This window comes from Nomascus leucogenys, chromosome 4 (genome assembly GCF_006542625.1).
Source record: "Nomascus leucogenys isolate Asia chromosome 4, Asia_NLE_v1, whole genome shotgun sequence".
In the NCBI taxonomy this organism is placed as follows: Eukaryota; Metazoa; Chordata; class Mammalia; order Primates; family Hylobatidae; genus Nomascus; species Nomascus leucogenys.
Genome location: NC_044384.1, coordinates 65,391,940 through 65,409,257, shown reverse-complemented (window position 1 = coordinate 65,409,257; position 17,318 = coordinate 65,391,940). Strand labels below are relative to the sequence as shown.

At 43.4% G+C, this 17,318-nt stretch overlaps 1 protein-coding gene across 3 annotated transcripts in view; it reads left to right on the top strand.

Annotated features, from left to right (window-relative positions):
• The first annotated feature begins 740 nt into the window (after window positions 1–740).
• The window catches only part of L3MBTL4 (L3MBTL histone methyl-lysine binding protein 4), a 481,074-nt gene continuing 464,496 nt past the window's right edge, over window positions 741–17,318 (top strand). For 2 of the 3 annotated variants that reach the window (XM_012506197.2, XM_030810729.1), the window contains exon 1: window positions 1,089–1,199. The gene's annotated coding sequence lies outside the window, so the exon portion shown is untranslated. Of the gene's footprint in view, window positions 798–1,088; window positions 1,200–17,318 lie in introns of those variants that run through there. The other variant, XM_030810728.1, reaches the window with a different exon arrangement.

The window sequence follows — 17,318 nt, the reverse complement described above, 5'->3', positions numbered from 1 at the left end:
TGCTAGGATTACAGATGTGAGCCGCCATACTTGGCTAATATATTTTTCTTAACTGACTAGAGCACAGAACACAAATCGTGTGTTTGCACTTACAAATTTCTATGATCATTGTTCCTAGTTTAAAACTTCATTAGCAAAGGGCTTTATATTTCTCTGTTCAGTAAGGACACGAAATTATGTTTCTACAATGCCCAGTCTCACCTAAAAAGCAAGTTTTCATTCTCAGTTTATGGTAGTCCACGACAAACCAAAAAGATCATTTTGGATGGTATCATTGTTAATCCTGCTAAATTATTCAATTTCCTGCTGAAAGCAACAAACTAATACTTATTTTGTACCTACTAGTCGTTATTTGCATACTAGGGTTTATACACAAGGTATCCTATGAAAGAACATTTCATTCAAAAGTCACAACATATAGTCTTCAATTACCAGCTACCTTTATTTGTAAGCCAAAATAAATGATTTAATACAGTCCTCCCAAACCGGGAGACAATGCTTTGAGAAAGGCCAAAGTTAGCCAGTAAGGCCATAAGTTCCATGAGGGCAGCATCTGCCCAGCTCCTGTTTCCTGCTCAATTCTAAGCAGTTAGAACAGGGTCAGTAAACACTGCTTGCCACTTGGAAAGAGTATTCTTTTATTTGGAAATGTTATCCAGGTACGCGTGAGTAGCAAAGTCAAGAGCAGGAAAGGAGAATGGGGGAGGTTGCAAAATCCGAGCGAGCAGCAGGACCGAGAGGGATCCGGAGGAGAGAGCCTTCAGACGGTGAACCCCAAGAGCTGGGATGAAGCATGGGTGAGCTACTGGGACATCGCTGCCAGGGAGCAAGCTGGCAGGCAGGAAGTAGCCAAGATTTGGGGGAATCCTTCCCAGGGAACGAATACAGAGAAGGACGCATCTGAAAATCCAGCCGCAGCCACCTCCCTCCCATGGGAAAGCCCCGACCTCGGCGGGCCCAGCGCCACCCGGCTCCCCGGGGAGTGGAACCCGGAGCGAGGCAGGTGCGGCGGGAGCATGCGCGCGGGGCGGGCAGGGGGCGGCTCCCGCGCCCCCACCCCGCGCGTGCACCCTCGCGCCCCTCCCGCCGGGCACCGCCGGGCAGCGGCGCCGCAGCCTGGGCTGGCGGAACCTCGCGCTCCGACTCGCCCCCCGCCTGTAGCCCGGTCGGCGTTGCGGGCAGGCGCCGCTCCGCTGGGGGTAAGAAGGACGCCGCCGCCCGCGTGGGATGGTCGCGAGCCCGCGTGAGTGCCCACGGCCGCCGCCGCGCGGGGTGGCCCCATCCCCGGGCAGGTAGAGGGGCCTGCACGACTCCCACGGCGAGGGCCGGGCCGGTGGGGGCGGTGGCGGTTGGGGATAGCCCCAGTCCCGGCCCAGGCTCTTTCTCTTTCTCTTTCGCCGCCGGGGCGCGCGCCGGGCTCCCCGCGAGAGGCGCTGCCTCACTTGTCGCCTACTTTGGACGGGCGCGGCCGCCGCAGAGCCCCGCGCCTCGATCAGCCGCGAGGGCAGGGTCGGGGTGCCAGGCGCGGCTACCTGGGCGCCCTAGAGCCAGCGCAGCCGGGGGCCGGGGGAGCGGGACGGGACGGGACTCCCGAGGGCCCCCAGGCAGTCCTCCGGCCACCAAGCGCCCGGCGGTGGGCATTTGGCTTTTGTTTCCTCTGGGGCTAACGGCCCCCGTCTGCCCGCCTGTCCCCCTCAGCTGACAAGTGTCGTGTGCCCGGACGGGCGAGTGCTGCATCCCTCCACCGCTTTCTGCCCTTGTCTTCCTCTGCGAGTTCTGCCCAGCCTCGGGAGCGGGAACCCAGGGAGTGCGCGCAGGGCGGGCGGGCGCCTGGCCAGCCTGGGACGGCGGCTCCCAGACTCCTGCCACCGCCTGGAACTGCGGGGGGCGCGCCGGCCACAGTCGCCCTCGCCTGCTCTCCGGTCCTTCTTGGGCCCGCTTGGTCCTAGTGGACGCGACTCGAGCTGGGCACACCTGGGCCAGCGCCGCAGTTACCTGCGGGATTAGTGAGAGCGTTTTCGCGAGGTCGCAAACTCCGGGTGGGTATTGTTCCCTGCCTTTGATCTCCTTTAGTCACTGGTTAAAGTGCGAAGTGTCCTTTATTTTACATATGCCTTTAGAGGGACATTCTTAATGCGCCAATGCCCCGAGGTGGAACTAAATAAAGGGAAGGCCTGGTCATTGTTACTGTTGAGACTGCTGTACTTAACAGTCAGAGGAAGCAGCTGGTCACCACGACCCACTTGGTCGTTCCCATGCTGAAGACTCGCTTTCACTTCACGCTTGTTAGGACTCCACTGTGACTTGCTAGTGGCCCATCTCCTGGATGCCTCTGTTGAAGCTGTTCTAGAAGATGCTTGTGGCAGGCTCCAGTTTCAGTCCTTGGCTGAAATAAGTGTAGTGTGGCTCTTCGGTTTTCGAATCTCTTCCACCTAAAAAGGTTAAGGTGACAAACAGGTGGTGGGTACAGTAGAGTTGTTTTTGGTGCTTGGTAATATTAAAAACTTGGAATGCATTTAGCTCTTCGAAAGATGCTAAAACGGACAACTTCAGTTATTCCTTATGTTACTACAGAATTAGGAGAAATGGTTGAAAGAGGAGAGAGGTTTTTTCTTGGAGTATCCAAAGGGATTGGATTCGACTACACTGACTTGGTGTGTAATGGTTGAGTAGGAAGGAAGATGAACATAAAACTGCTATTAATTATGCTCTTAGATGTGAGGCAACATTGAGGATGTATTGCATGTAACCCTTGACTGCAGAATCACTTAGCACTTTGCTGCACAATATTGGGGTCACAAGAAATATTAAGCTCGGTTAACCTCTGCAGTGTGCTCTCACTCAGTTTCCAAAGAAAGGGTATTGGTGGGAAGGTGATCTGGTGAAGACAGAGGTAACGAAAGTGAAGGAACTGTGTTAACTTTCACTTTTTAAAAATTTTATTTTTATTTTTTAGAGATAGGGTCTCACTCTGTCACCCAGGCTGAAGTGCAGTGGTACCATCATGGCTCACTGCAGCCTTGACCTCCTGGGCTCAAAGGATCCCGCCTCAGCCTATAGCTGTGCACCACCACGCCTGGCTAATTTTCTAATTTTTTTTTTGTAGAGATGGAAACTCACTTAACTTTCACTTTAAAGAGAAGTAAGCTTGCATATTTTAAAGTTCTCATAAGAATCTTAGGTGCTCTGTAACATCTGTATAACTTCATTGCAGTACCTGTGTGGTTTATATCTTAAACTACACTTCTTACTCCTTTTTGGTGGTAATAAGCCTCCTTTGCTTGGCATGGGACTTGACACGTGGGTAAGTGCATGCTCAACAAATACTCGTAGGACCGAATCCATATGTGAGCAGACAACTGCTGAGCAGAGGCAGGAGGTGATAAAAGCAGCAGTGAGGGAGATCAGGCTGACTGTGAAGGAAGATTTACAGATGGAAAGCCCTCGAGTTCTTCCTATGAAGAAAAGGCCAACCTGAAAGCCACTTCCAGGAGGTTGTGTAGGAAGCACCAGCACCCAGTCTGACCAAGGAAGCAGAAGCCTCAATCCCTCCTCCCCCCATCACTCCTTCAAGTGGGTTAAGGTTTCTGTTCTCCAGAGAGCTGAAGGAGGGTTTGAAAATCGCCATTAGATAAGTGTTCATTCTTTCAGTTAATTATTATAATTAAGAAAGAATGCTGCTGCTGGTGAAGTGGGGGAGTGAGCAGGAGAGATAGGTTTGGTGGGCTGGAGGCAGGGTGGAAAGGATAAATTCCATTTATACAACATTGGATTGAGAAAACCAAATACAGCATGTTCTCACTTACAAGTGGGAACTAAATGATGAGCACACATGGACACGTAAAGGGAAACACCACACACTGGGGCCTATCGAAGCGTGGGAGGAGGGAGAGGATCAGGAAGAATAACTAATGGATACTAGGCTTAATACCTGGGTGATGAAATAATCTGTACAACAAACCCCCAGGAAACAAGTTTACCTGTGTAACCAACCTGCACATGTACCCTAACTGAAAAGAAAGGTTAAAACAATGCATTTATCAAATTACTCTACTAAAATATTATTTTAGTAATGCTCATATCATGTATTAATATATTATAGAAAATATATTTTGGTGAAAGCAAAATGGTTTTGCATTGTGAAAAACTAAACATATCATTTGGCTTATCCTTAAACAAGAGAAAAGCATTGAATTGAAAACCACTGAAAACCCTGAAATGGCTTTTCACTGGAGAGAGAAACTCTGATGTTGGGTCAGGGGAAAGCCACTTAGGAAATACTCAGTGACTATGGGGGTGATCCTAAAAAGCATGTGTTAGGGTGACTAAACTAGCACTGAGAGAAAAGAACAGTTCCATGACTATGGTCCATGCCCAGGAAAGGAGTCAGTGAAAGAAACTAAGAAGTGGTCTGATGGGGAGGAAAACCAGGTGTCTCAGTCACAGGGAAGCCAGTGGAGAAGTAAGGGAGGGAAGGGAGGGAACAGTGTGGTAAGTCTTGTCAGTTGTTAACAAAAAATAGGCTCTGAGAAGATGTAGTTGAACTTGGCTAGAAAGAGGTGATCTCAGTGGTAACACATCAGTGCAAGCTGTAGGTAAATGTTTTGCTTTCTGTTTGAGGAATACAGATGTCCTCCTTTCATTCGAATAGCATTTTACACTTTACAAAACATTTCCATCTTGTAGCATTGGCAAAAATATTTTGAGGATAGTTTATTATAGGAACATACCTGCAATTGAAGAAAACTATTTAGGTCCATTAAAAAATGCACTATTTACTACAGTGAATAACAGCAAGCAGCATAAATATCGGCATCTTAAGCAAAATAAAGCAGAACGATGAAATTAGAAGATGCTTGGGGGAAATGAAGCTCTTCAGTTCACTCATACACATATAATCTTTTGTTTAAGCATTTGCATTAATTTTTTAAAGGATAGTGCCTTAGGATAATTTATCCATATTTTATTTTGCAAATACAAATGATTTTTTCCACAGTAGCAATGGAAAAGTGAAACCTTAACTCTGAGCCCATCAGAGTTGTCACAGCTCTGTTCCCTTGACCTATGTGTCCCTTTTGGGGATGATGCTCAGTGTCACCTGGTGAACCTTCTTCATTTTGTGTTGATCTGAGCTCATATGGGAAACATTCTCTTAATGAGGCTGGAAGTAATCAGGCAAGCTCTGACAATGCTTATGTATCCCTCCTGAAGATGGATGTGAAATGATAACAGTGTGGTCGCTGCCACAATTAATAATTGATTAATAAATTGTTTGAAAAGTATCAGATGGGGACTGCAGGAGATGAACAGCAGTGCATGCATCTCATTTCTTTTCACTGTAACTAGCCAGAGAGAATGTATTTAACTAGAGGGACAGATACGAGAGTGTAACACTTTTACACCCGGTATTTTGGTATATAAGCTATTCTGATAGCTTTTAAGATTATCATGACAGGAGCTTTTTAGATTAAATCAGCATTGCTCCAGTCCTTTGTGTGTGTGTGTGTGTGTGTGTGTGTGTGTGAATTAAGGAACTTAGGGGTGAGGCGTTTTTGTTGGGTGTCCACTGTGTGTATGGGGGTGACTATGTAGACATGTCACCTGCCTTCATGGAGCTTGTAGTCCAGTAAGGGACAGATAGCAACTAATCAGCCAAACATATGTAAGTACAGACTTTAAGTACCCCTGAAAAAGACCCACGTGAGTGCCTAATGCAGATTAGTGGGCGAGAAAAGGTGTCTGAGGATGAGTAGCTGCCAGCCAGGTGGGGAATGGAAGCGAAAGGGAGTTCAGGCAGAGAGAAGCCCCTGAGGCGGTTTGTGGGGAAAAAGCTTGGTGCCCTGGAGGAAGGAGAGATGGCCCTGAGGCAGGAGGGCAGGGCCTGGGTGGGAGATGGCTGGAGGCCTCTGGAAGGCCTCCTTAAGGACTATGCAGCTTATTTAGACTGGTTAGGATGCCACTGCAGGTATCCAGGTGGGAGTCAGGGAGGTGACCTTGGGCCGGGGAGTGGGCCATGGAGGTGGGTAGAAGTGGAGAGACTTGAGTAATTTGGAGGTGTAATTTATAGAATTGCTGATGGGTTAGAGGGTAGGAGAATTGGAAGAATCCAGGATTACTCCTTTGATCTCTAGCATGAGAAGTGGAGTGAATTTTCGAGATGGGGAAGACTAAGGAGAAGTGTACCTGGTAATTTTGCTTGGATCATTTCCCCAGTGTCAGCCCTAGGGGAAATAGGTTATTTTTGAGGCATAAACTTGGTGTAGTTGTGGTGTGTGTCAGGCACTCAGCACTGTGCTGGGCAGATGCTTTTGGAGCTTAGCAAATGTGGGCTTTTCCCCTTTTCTGTGATGGTGGGTTTTGCTGTTCTGCTTAGGCCCTAGGCTTAACAGCCCTCCTGAATTTGAACTCCCAGTCTGTCTGTACATGGGCACACGCACCCAAACACATACAGTCTTAGAGTGTGCCGTCAAGAGCCTCCGTGGTAGCTTTTCAGTCCTGATCAGATGGTCTACATTATTGGATGTGCCGAATAGGCCATTTTTATCTCATTTTCCCCTGCAGCATAGAGCCCCAGCACTGATCCTGACATTGGGACCCTCCAAGTTCCTGAAGGGTCAATGGTTCTGTAATTATGAGCCATTGCTTAATTTTCATCGTTCCTTCTTTTTTAAGTACTTCCTGGAGTGACAACATATAAAAAACAGTATTTGGTCATTATTATTGTTATGATGATTTATTTCTAGATAAAAATCAAGGACCAGATTACAGTCACAATTCCAGGCCTGTATGAATGGATGTAGGTTAGTGCTGATGCCAATCAAAGCCCAGTTCATACAAAAGCAGCTGTCTGACTCCTGGCTTTGATTTTCGAATCTGGTTACACCTGGTACACTCACTTGGTGCTGTGTGGCAAGTGGGGTTAAGATCTAAATCCAGGGCCAACAATTTGGATATCTAAAGGGAGGTAATAAGGGAAGTAGGCAGACAGAAGAAAATTCAGAGTTCTTTTGGCCTCACTTTTATTTTCCTTACCTTTGAAAACTGGGCAAGGCTGGGCACGGTGGCTCACCCCGGTAACCCCAGAACTTTGGGAGGCTGAGGAGGGTGGATTGCCTGAGGTCAGGAGTTCGAGACCAGCCTGGGTAACATGGCGAAACCCCATTTCTACTAAAAATACAAAAATTTGCCTGGTGTGGCATGCCTATGATCCCAGCTACTCAGGAGGCTGAGGCAGGAGAATCGCTTCAACCCGGGAGGTGGGGGTTGCAGTGAGCCGAGATTGCACAACTGCACTCTAGCCTGGGCGACAGAGCGAGACTCGGTCTCAAAAAAAAAAAAAAAAAAAAAAAAGGAAGAAAAAAGAAAACTGTACATAGGTATTTCTCTACTGTGAGAAATAGTGAGAAAATCTCCTTAGTGCTTTGGAGGCAGTAGAGAGTGGTGAAGACTGCAGCAAACTGTGGATCTTATATGTTCTAAAGGAGGTGACTATTATTTAAAAAATAAACAAAACTGAAGTTGGAAATCTGCAGTTTTAAAAATGTGAAGTCTCTGTATTTAAAAATACTGGTTTAAATATCTTAGGATACTGCTAAGAGAAACAGAATATGTCTGCTGACCAGATGCAGTTTGTGGTCCACAATTTATAAGCTCTGGCTGGTGGGGTCAGCTATATAATTAGCTGGATGTACTCTACTTTTAATTAGATTGTTTTTTCTTATTTACCATGAAGGTGGAGTGTGCACAAACATACTGGCTTCTTAATGCTGCTGATTCTGCCATTTAAGTGTGACTTGATTAAATCTGGGAGTTGGGAGTGGGAAGTTTGGCCAAGCTTGAGACTGTAAGCACATCCTGGTGCCAGGTTGAGAACAACGTAGACTTTATAACACTTTCATTCATGTTTCTGTGAATTTTTTTTTCACAGTTTTCCATTGGTTAAGTCTGCCTTTTTTACTCCTTGTCTAAAGGTTTGTGCAATGCATGGACACCTTCCTTTTTGTGTGTTTGAAGGGGATGGTGTCTTCTCTCCCTGGTGGGCTTTTGTATATTTGTGTCTGCTTTTCTTGTGAATTTTGCTCCTCTAAGGAGTCTCCAAGCCTCCTTGAGAGTGGACTATACATACTGTGCACTTTCCTACCACGACGTACTGTTGTTGTCCACGATTGCACTCCGAGGTGTGGAATTTTACTTTTTTACGTTCTCCAGAAAACTTGTTGGGTTGAGTAAGGGCTTGTTGCCATTTATTTCCAGAGCCCAGCAATTGTCTGGCACATGTTAGATGCCCAGTGAATAAAGGATGAGGGATTTTGTGTCAACTAGTGACAAGCTTACTCAGGAAAGAAATCTTACAAAATTCCTAATATTTTGGGATTCTGTGTGTAGGCTTCTAAGACGCTGGGTTCTATTGAAAATGTAAGCACTGACCTTTCAGCTGTTCATTTTATTATAATCATGATCACATATCAAAGAAAATACAAAGGCTCTACTCTTTGCTTTATGGCAAAGAATCTCCTTTAATTCCCTATCATTATAGCCTTTAGTCCTGGCCTTTGATATCATAAAGGTGAATTATTAGAGATGCCAGCATAGTACTTCCAAGTCTATATTTTATGCACTCAATTTCTGAGAATGCTTAGAACAATGATTTTTTTTCCCCTTTCTCTTCCAAAACTATAGCTTGCTGTAATTTTATTCCTAGAAGATATGTGACTGTTTTTGGGCAGATTCACACATGCAATTCAGCTTAGAAGAGGAACTGTTAAGGTTAACAGACCAAGAACTCGAAGGAGCGTCCCCACTTCAGCAGTTGCTGTGGTCTTTGTGTTTTGTGTGAATCGGTGATGCCCGTCTATTTTATGGCAGTCGATCATTAGTAATCTTTAGGGCCACTTTATTCTTTTACTATGAGGACAAAGAGAATATAATTGTCCGTCTTTTCAGAACTGGCTTGCATCTGTGTCCAAAACAAACAATGCCCATCACTGTGGAGTAAAGGGTGAGAGAACAAAGAAAGGAAGCTGTGAAGGGTACAGTTACACATTAATCACCGTGATGCACAAAGTGCGAGGTTAGTAGGCACTGCTTTGAAAGCTTTACATTGCATTTATTTCCAAACAAATTGTCTTTCAAGATCCTAGAACTTTCAGCCTAGAGTAGCTGTAGGCCAGCTATGGCTTATGAAGAGGCTTCTGATGTGCCACATTTAGCAACTTTGTAAGGTTTTTTTTTCGTAGTTACACATTTGGATTCAGCATTTTTTGAATTTTAGGGAGTTTAAAAATAATCTCATCCAGGGTTTCTCAATCTCGGTACAGTTAACAGGAATTTGTTGTTTCGCATGCTGCCCCATGCCTTGTAGGATGGTCAGCAGCAGTCAGTGTTCCTTGCCTCACCTCACGAGATGTCTGTAGCACCTCCCCCTCCTTAGCTGTGACAACGAAAACTATCTCCAGACACTTCTTCCTGTCCTCTGGGGAGGGGTGGAGGGGTAGAATAACCCGAAGTCATGAGCTGCTGATTTAATCCAGCCTGTTTTGCAGATGACACATCAGAGGTCCGGTTGTATTATGCAGTGTTTCCAGGCTCAGAAGTCACTATGTCAGAATATGAATCGAAAAGCACATTATCTACAAGGAGGGAACTTTTTATCAATTCAAAACTCCTTTTCTCTTGTAAAATCTTCTAATGATAGTAGATGGTCCCCATTGATTCTTTCTTGCCATGACTGGCCACGTACAAGTGTCATGATTGTTAATCAAACTGTGGTGAAGACATAAAATTATTAATAGCAGTTTGAAGACCAATTTGCCCGCATTTATCCATCTGAGTAACGGCAAAGTTGGAGCTGTGACTTGGCCTTCCTCACCAGGTTCCAGTCCACGAGGTTTTCTATGATGTCATGTCAACCTTTGTTTTCATAGCCAGGTTTTGCAATAAAGTTGTGTTCAGTAGCTTGGTGAATTTCATTCTAGAGTAATGATTAATACTTAGTGCACTTGCACAGTGGGAAATTATGAAGCCAGTAATATGGACAGCTGCTAAGTAAGAGTACATTCATTCATTCCCTGAATGCTTACTCTTAGTGTGTACTTTGGCCAAGGCTGTGGTAGGTCGTGGAATGTAAATGATATTAGGAGGACCACACAGACACCCAGACTGGACCTGTTCCAGGAAACTCATAACCATGGATAAATTCAAATTTGAGGCTTCTTTGCATGACAGTACAGGAAAATCACTGGCTTATTAATAGGTTTATTTCTTCAGCTGCATTCCTCAATACCTGTGATGGGTGCTGGCAGGAGGCGCTCAGACCTTTCTCCTTAGAAATGCCATACTATTCACAGTGGCACTAGGAGGGGCTGGAAGAGCTGTTTAGTGGGCCCTCGGGCCCAGCCCCTGTGTTTAGCGAGTCCTCGGGCTCAGCCCCTGTGTTTAGCGGGCTCCCTGGCTCGGGCCTGTGTTTAGAGTGCCCTCGGGCTCAGTCCCTGTATTTAGCAGGCACTCAGGCTCAGCCCCTGGGTTTAGCGGGCCCGCGGGCTCAGGGCCTGTGCTGACACTGAAAGGGAGTGAGTGTGCTTTCCAAAAGTTAGTGAGAGTGAGAATATCCTTGTCAAGGCCCTAAGTGACAGGCACTATTGTTCTGCACCACAGATGGTCCATCAGGAGCTGTTTGTGCAGGTCGCAGAGCGGCAGGGCTGCATTACCTTCACGCCAGCTTTTGTTTTTGTCAGCTGGATCATATTGCGCTCCCTCCAGAGACCATGTGCTATGGAGGGAAGGAAAAGTGCAAGGTTTTAATAAGTCCCTTGCAAAGATAAGCTATCTTCATGGTTGTATTATTTCCCTATTGTTTACGTGGCCACTGCTGCCGTAGGGCACAAAAGAAAGATCTGTTTCACTTTTTGGAAATTGAAAAATTTCTGTCCTTGCCTTTGCATGTCCTAGTTGAGTGTTATACTGAAAGTGAAGATCATAAATTCACCAAAACATGTATATGCCTTTGTGTATGAGCATTAAAAAAGTTCTTCAAGTTTTCTCTAGCCTAAGCATTTAAACATGTCAGCAAAAATACAAATAAAAAGAAATAGCTAACTGGATGTTGTGGGTCCCACCTGTAATCCCAGCACTTTGGGAGGCTGAGGTGGGAGGATTGCTTGAGCCCAGGAGTTCAAGACCAGCCTGGCAATGTGGGCAACATAGTGAGACTTCGTCTCTTCAAAAAAAAAAAAATTATCCAGGCATGATGGCATGTACCTGTGGTCCCAGCTACGTGGAGGTTAAGGCAGAAGGATCCCTTGAGCCCCGGAGGCTGAGGCAGCACTTAGCTGTGTTTGAGCCACTTCACTCCAGCCTAGGTGACAGAATGAGACCCTATCTCAAACGAAAAACAAAAATGAAGAAAAAGAAATTGCTTATAAATTGTTTTGAGATTTAATTTACTGACCTTCTTGACATTTTCCTGATTTTTATCCAGTTCCCTTCAAGGTTTCCATAATGAAGGTCCCCATAGTTAAATAAAAGCACAGGGCTAGCATATCCTTCTGTAGAATGGCACTTTTCTACAGGCCACGAAGAGCTTCTCGGACTAAAAATAAGAAATTGAGCAGAACAGAAGAGAAATCGAGCTTTTTTATCTTCGTTCCCAGAGCCTGAATTTCCCTCCTCCCCTGCCAGGTATACAAATAAATGCGTCAGTGAATGGCTTGGGGTGCACTTGTCCCCTATGCTCCTTTTTCACTTGTTTGTTGAACCTAATATGGAAAGAACCAAGGTGGAAAGACGTTCCTGAGGTTCTGTGGATCAGGGGTTCCAACTTAATCAGACTCTTTTAAAAATTATTTCAACAGCTTTTTGGGGGAACAGGTGGTTTCTGTTACATGGGTAATTTCTTTAGTGGTGATTTGTGAGGTTTTGGTGCACCCATCACCTGAGCAGTGTACACTGTACCCAATGTGTAGTCTTTTATCCCCCACCCTCTTCCCACCCTTCCCCCCAAGTCCCCAAAGTCCATTGTATCATTGTTATGCCTTTGTGTCCTCATAGCTCATCTCTCAGTTAGAAGAGAGAATATTTGATGTTTGGTTTTCCATTCTTGAGTTACTTCACTTAGAATAATGGCCTCCAGCCTCATCCAAGTTGCGGCAAAGCCCATTATTTCATTTTGTTTTATGGCTGAGTAGTATTCCATGGTATATATATGCCACATTTTCTTTATCCACTCGTTGGCTGATGGGCATTTAGGTTGGTTCCATATTTTTGCAGTTGTGAATTGTGCTGCTGTAAACATGCATGTGCATGTGGCTTTGTCATATAATGACTTCTTTTCCTTTGGCTAGATACCCAGTAGTGGGATTGCTGGATCAAATGGTAGTTTTAGTGTTTTGATAACAAATATTTGTAACATTTCTCTAAGTGTCCTGAAATGAAATTGACAGGTAAATAACTTACCTATACTTACTGTCAGAAAAGTGAATATATAGTGTGCATAAATAATACAATGGAAAAATATATGTAATTTATGATAAAATGATATGTACTTCAAAATATCTGGACATGACTAACCTAGAGAATAAAATCAAGTAGTTTGATGCTTGTACCTGCATCCAATATATAGATTGTATCCAATATAATAGTTTATAAGAGATTCACCGTGAAGGTGACCAGTGAAAATGCTTTATTGGTGGACTACATCGGGGAGGGAGAGTCATCGAACAGCATTGGGTTCCATGATATCATTTTCTGAAATGGTGAACAGTATTTGCTAAAGTTCTGCACAAAACAAAGTAAAGCCTTTACTCAATATACACAGAGTTGCATTCCTGGGAGAGACAGGAATTAGTTAAATATGCAAAAATACTTTATGATGATATGTAAAATGGAAGTAGGTTTAAGGTTTAGAGAAGCATAAATAAGTTTTTCATACACACAAATGTCAAGTGGATTGCTCCAGCTGTGCAAAAGGCAAGATGATATTTTGCTGTGAAGAACTGTCCCACATGTGGGAATTCTAGCAGCATTGGCCCTGTGTCCCTTAAATGTCACTAAAGAAACCCCACACATATTTAAAAAATTCCCCTGGGGGTGACCCACTTCCCCCTTCTTTCCTACCTCTGCCTCTGTTGAGCACTACTGGTTTGATAAATAAAGTTAAATAAATTCTACTGATTATTTGCAGTGATGAAAGATGGAGGGTTTGCTGAAGGGCAAATTACTTTTGCTCAGAGTTTAGAATAATCAATTATTCTTTCCCTTTAAGAATATTATTTTATATAAACTAACCTTTTATTCTATAAGAATTCTGACACTCTCAAACGTTATCATCTTAATTCTTCTAAAACTTCAGCCGTGAAATGAAAATATGAATGGATATTCTATTTTTCAGTGAATGACTAAGCAATACTTAGTCTAAATTAGTCACAGTCAATTTAATCACTAGTGATTACATTTCTGATTTGTGCACTTTATGTTGAAACCTTGTTCTGTATGGCACCAGAGGTTAAACTTTTTGTTTTTAGCTTAAAGGGAGTAAGTTTTCTAAAGTTGGAATGGGCTGCCTTGTAGATAGATTTTGTAGAATAGAGAGAGGTGTGCAATTGAGTGACCACTTGTGTGGATGTTATATAATATTTGGTTGTGTGTGTATAAAGAGTTGAACTTGTTATTTAAGACTGAGTTTAGATTTTGCAGAATAGAGAGAAGTGTGCAATTGAGTGACCACTTGTGTGGATGTTATATAATATTTGGTTGTGTGTGTATAAAGAGTTGAACATGTTATTTAAGACTGAGTTACATTTTATTAAATCATAGATGCTTATATTATTCCTAGAAGGCCAGAATAATTATTAGAATTGTAAGGGCACTTAGAAACTTTCTATCTTAACTTTCTGGCCAATACAGGAATCATTTCTACATTGTCTTTGAGAGATGGCAATATAGATTGTGCAATGAATTTAAACAATACTTTTAATAGTGAAACATCAGTGGAATAAATATATATAGCTCCCCAAGATAGTTATTTTGAAGAGATAAAAACAATCTGAATGTATACACTCCGGAATTTTGTTTTAAAGAAAGTCCTGTTTAGACATTTTATGCCTCTATGCTGATGCAGGTATTGATCATTATGAGAAAAACAAGTAACAGAAATTCATGTCTTACCTGCGTAGGCTTACTGCCACTTGAAGCCATGGGCTTACAGAAATATAATACTAGCTTGAAAGTTATGTCTCCGCTTCCTTGATTCCACAGCAACTTCTCATTGTGGAGGTTTGGATTGAGGTCACAGCGGCCCCTTGATGGCGCTGTGCCCCTGGTTCTGGTTATGGAGCTCTTCAGCACCCTTGCTCTACTGCACCCTTGCACACCGCACACTTGCCTGTACATTTCTTATTGCCTTTGTGCCCACGTTAGCCTGGTCTTGGCGATGCTGGAGGTGTCAACACACGGTATGTGGGGATGCTTTTCAAATATTAGAGCTGCCTTGTGGGTGTGCACAGGGCGCACTTTCCCTACTGACTCTCACCTTTACAAAGTGAGTGCCTTATTATCCTAGAGAAAATTAGTTGCACTATGAGGTTTACCCATATATAGTTTGGCTGTAATACACTAATCCTTGTGTGCTTTTTCCTCGTTTGAACTTTACCTCTTATAAGCTGTACTTTGCATTCTATAGGCTGTCTTCTTGCTCAGTGCATTTTTTGCCCTGTGCACTTTTTGTGGTTTGGGAAGAGGGTGAGGGGAGGGTGTGATTGGATTCCAGTACATTCTTACAGTGTGAATATGCTGTAAGCAGCAACAAGGACTCAAATTTCCACAAGGTAATATTTTAACGGTTTTTGACATCTAGTCAAAATTCAGAGTCTGCAGCGTTACATATAAAATGAATATGTGGTGATATCTATAAATGGTGCTTATAAGGTCTAAAAATTAGTATGTGCCATGTGCTGTTATTAAATACCCACACATCCTCATACGAATACGATCATTTTATTATTGATTTGATAGTCATTATTGCCCGTGAGATATATAAAGGCATATTCCTCTTAAGTACAGTTTGCTTGCCACTGTAAAATTAGAGCCAAATATAATGTCAGATTGTGTTTAAAGGGTGGGTAGGGCATGTGATTTTATGAAGTCTTTTGCTAATGATGGGAGATGGAAGTGTGAGTAGGCTGGCAGCATCAGGTAGCTTAGGACGGTGTCCTGCTCTAGGAATGTACATTGAGGACACCTTGTGGGTCTCAGCTTTGACACAGCAGTGCCCAAGGAGGGAAGACAAGAGTTAGGTTTTGCCTCAGTCGCTGTCTGCTCTGCCTGTGGTCAGCACCTGAGGCCTATAACAGGTGGCTTGTCTCTCTCCGCACCTCTCTGTAGATTACAGTTCCCAGTTGCTTGATTTTGGGAGTGAGCATGAAGCCATTTTCTTGATTATTGCCTGTACGAGCAGAGCTTTTGGGATGCCTCCCAAGTAGTTTACAAAAACCTGGGCCGGGCGTGGTGTCTCACGCCTGTAATCCCAAAAATTTGCGAGGTCAAGATAGGTAGATTGCTTGAGTCCAGGAATTTGAGACCAGCCTGGGAAACATGTTGAAATCCTGTCTCTACTAAAAATACAAAAAAATTAACCAGGCATGGTGGCGTGCACCTGTAGTCCCAGCTATCTGGGAGGCTGAAGTGAGAGGATCATCTGAGCCCAGGAGGTTGAGGCTACAGTGAGCCATGTTCGCACCACTGCACTCTAGCCCGGATGACAAGGTAAGACGTTGTCTCCAAAACAAAAACAAAAACCTAACCCATAGATTTTTCATCACTCTTCTTCAATATAACCCCTGGACTTTCTGTCACTATTTTTGTCTATTTCACTCTATATCTACAGGATAAGTGTGGAAACACCCAGGCAAAGTGCATTCAATGGTTTATCAACTAATTTGGGTTTAGACATAAACCAGATGCAAAGGAAAGGGAGGAAATTGGCATGCTGAAATGTTTTAGTTTTACAAAACTTATCAATAGTATAATTTGTGATACATTTAACATAAAACAACTTCTCAAGGTCCTGATGCAGAACTTCCTAACTTTAAATTTTCGACCACACTTCTTTATAGCACTATATTAGATGTATTTGTAAAAGCTTGTTTTGTATTTCTGTAACACTTAATACTTATAGAAATTAATGTAGATTTCAGTTCTTCCTCTGTTTTTTTTAAACATGTCCTGATATTGCTACACAGTGATTTCCCAAGGTCAGAGTTATTAGTGGTGATTAACTCCTAGCCATCAGTTTTGAAGATTTCTGTGTTTTTATTTAAGAAAATTGTAATTGACTAAAACCATTGTGTTTTTCAGGTAATCAAAAACTCAGAATTTCTGTAATATAAGAAATGGTTTGGGAAGGAGCCAAAATTATTGGTATTCTGAATATTTCATTATATCATATAGAGACTATGAAGGATCTTATTAAGGTTAGCTGAACAACATTTGATCTGTTAATTCTCCATTAGCTATATTATCTAAAATAATGAGAGTTTGCTATTTTCCAAGATGTAACTATAGCCAACACTTGGCATTTTGCTAGCTTTTGGGAAGATGGGAACTGCTGAATGTTCTTTGCTAAATTATATCTAGTCAATTGAGATTAAAATGAATTGGAAATAAATGGTTATGGCTGACAATTAATATGCAGTTAATATACCTTCAAGAACAAAGCCACTTACACAGTTAGGTGCCACTGTTTCCTTTTTTTTTCTTTTTTTCGTTTTTTTTTTGAGATGGAATCTTGCTCTGCACCTAGGCTGGAGTGCAGTGGCTCAGTGTTGGCTCTCTGCAGCCTCTGCCTCCCGGGTTCAGGCGATTCTCCTGCCTCAGCCTCCAAGTAGCTGGGACTACAGGCATGCACTACCACACCCGGGTAATTTATGTATTTTTAGTAGACACGGGGTTTCACCATATTGATCAGGCTGGTCTTGAATGCTTGACCTGGTGATCTCCCTTCCTTGGCCTTCCAAAGTGCTGGGATTACAGGTGTGAGCCACCATGCCCAGCGTCCTTTTCTTTCCAAAGGTTTGGTTAAATGTAATTAAAATATAAAGAGGTTTAATGTGGCCTTATTTAGATCTAGCTGGATTAAAAATAAATAGGAAAAGTACATTAGAAACCAGTTTGAGATGATGTGTTTTGATGTTTGGTGTGTTATTGAAGCATATCTTCCAACCCACCAGCAGAAAGTGGCTGATTGTTTTCGGATTGCTGGACACAAACACTGGGGTGCTCCCTTGGGGTCTTCAGAGGCTGGCTTCCGGGTCTGGCAGAAGGACCTT